Raw genomic sequence first — 2672 nt, 5'->3', positions numbered from 1 at the left:
CATGGGAGGTTTGGGATGGACAAACAGCTGTCCAGAGTGATTTTGGTGTAGGAGAGCACGGGAAGGGAGTAGGAGACCTTCTGAAGAACTTCCCAACCCTCTCTCCCAATTTCCTGAGCATTTTCATGTCACCAGCTGGGTTGTCAAGCGCTGGAACAGCTGCCCAGGGAAACGGTGGGGTCACCCCCCCTGGAAGTGTTGTGTGTGGCACTTGAGGGCGTGGTTTGATGCTGCCCGTGGTGGTGGTGCTGGGCTGACAGATGGAATTGGTGACCTTAAAGGTCTTTTCCAACCTTGACAACTCTGTGATTCTATGGTTGATTTGATTCCTGTTCTTCCCTGATGTTACAGTAACAAACACAGCTCCAACTTCATCCATCATCCACAGAATGGCTCCTAAATCACCTAAAAACCAGGTATCCCCCAGCAAACACTCCCAGTGAAGATAAAACACATCCAACCCTGCCAGAAATGACCTGCCAGCCTCAGCCACCCCAGCAGAGCATCCAGCTCCCGGCTATTCCAGATCCCTGCCCAGAAAGCCGGCCGGCTCCGAGGAGCGGTCGTTGGGAATTCCAGACGAGCGGCTGGTTCTGGCACCAGGACAATGCAATAAACACACATTTCAAAGCCACTTTCCTCAGGTTCCTCTGTTGTTCGCTGGACAGTTGCCAGAAGGAATAAAAACGTTACCCAGGGGTGAGCTCTCCGAAGGCATCAGGGGCTGGAGCTGAACTCCTGCGCTGATGGATCCTGCAGAGCCTCTGTTAGGAGGATGCCAGGAATTCTCAACTTACGGCAAACAAGGTGATTTCTTAACTTATTTTTAATTTATTAGATGGAGCAAAATACAATTAGTGCTCCAATACTGCCATAGGAGATTTCTTAAAAGGAAAGGGGGAAAAAAAAAAAAGGAATCAGAACTAAACCAAACCCCCCACTCACAGTAACCATCAGTCAGCTGTTAAATGAAACCTGCTCTTCCTTTCAGATCAGCTCCTGTCTAGTGGTCCATAATTAATATTGATTTGAAGGCAGCTGCCCAAGGGATCCAGAACAGGGGAGTGCAGCACGTGCTGACACATGAACTACCCTGATGGCCAGTCTGCAGCACAACTCGACTGAGTATCTATCAGGAGGGAAGGGTTTCCCCCCTCAGACTTCCACAAGATGAAATTCTAATTTCACCAGGTTTCAGACACTGGAAAATGGAACTGATATTTGAGGAAAATGGAAAGCCCTGATCTGTTTTTTTTTTTTTTTTCAGTAACTTTAATCGTGTTTTTATGTCAAGCCCAGACTGGGAGTCTCAGGGAAGGAATTCCTTGCTGAAAGTCAATGGACTAAAGGATGGCATTAAAAACCTGCATTCCTGGTGGAGTTTGTGCCCCTATTCCACAGGGCAGAGACCTCCCAGCACCATCAGGGGAGATTTACTTTCCTACTTGTGAAATGGGGGTTACAGGTCACCTCAAAGAGGCACACAAAGGATAAAAACTGAAGAGTTCAGGACAATCAGGCCTCAAAGGGTGAGAAGACCACGGCCTTCTGCAGCTCAGAAAGGCAGTGGAGGGACCAAACTTGGACACACTGAGTGTTTTTAACCAGTGTTTTGCCTCATAAACACAACCAGCCCTTTCCTCAGAGGCAGAAACACGAGGGGGGCAAGGGAAGGGTTATCAGTGCCCTCAGGAGCCACCTCAGAGGGGGGAAAGGAAGAAGGGAGTCCTTCTTGCAACTGGAGCAGCATCAGAGCTCAGGAGAATTCCTGCCCTGGCAGCTCCTGACGTGCAAGGGAGGTCACTAAAACAGAGAGGAACATGACATAATCCAGCAGAACCCGTGCTCATGACCAGGACAGGAGCTGGAAAGATTCCCTGTGTTTCCATAAAACATCCCATTTCCCTCTATACAATCCTATCTCAGGAAATAAACACAACAAAACAAAACCTATTAATTGTGGGCTCTAAGACTAAAGAAGGAAATGACAAGTTATATTAAGAAAAAGAGGGTGGCACTTTAAAAAAGAAAAAAAACCTGAGATGTGTCCCCTTTGGTGCTGAAGCAAAACTGAAACAGTCCTAGAACTACCCCCTTTTCTCCAATTTATTTTTAAATTAGAGTGCTGACTGATAGATTTATCTCAATTTAAAAAAAAAAAAAAGAGGATTAATCACAGAAATTATTAACATATTTCAACGAGATTATTTAATCCCCTTAAACTGTTTGTTTCCAAGCCTGAAACAGTCGAAAAGCTCCCTGTGTAAATACCGGCCTTCCGAGCGTCCTGCTGAACTCAAGAGCACGGAGAGGCACCCTCAGAACTAACACATTGTTTGCATTTTTCATAAAGACATCAAGTGTATTTCATCCCTCTGAAACACGATCCCCCCCCGGGGGAATTACGGATGAGCAAAAGCAGAACAAGTGGAAGTTTCATTTCTTTTTTTTTTTTTTTTTTTTCTTTTAAATGCCGAGAAGCCAAACGGGTTAAGCTCTCAATTTATCTTCGTTCCTCCAAAGCTCTCTCGCAGAGACATTAAGGGCTGAGACCACACCTGGCTTTCTTGAGCGGTGGCCCTGCTGGAAATATTTGTCAGGCGGTTGTGTCAGATCCCAGAGCGCGCATTCCTGCGCTTTCCCCATTAACCTTTCAGGAGATTCCGTGGGGA

This window comes from Empidonax traillii, unplaced genomic scaffold (genome assembly GCF_003031625.1).
Source record: "Empidonax traillii isolate 1590-97213 ecotype Southwest subspecies unplaced genomic scaffold, ASM303162v1 scaffold52:size1600334, whole genome shotgun sequence".
Lineage (NCBI taxonomy): Eukaryota > Metazoa > Chordata > Aves > Passeriformes > Tyrannidae > Empidonax > Empidonax traillii.
This window is presented reverse-complemented; position numbering follows the sequence as displayed.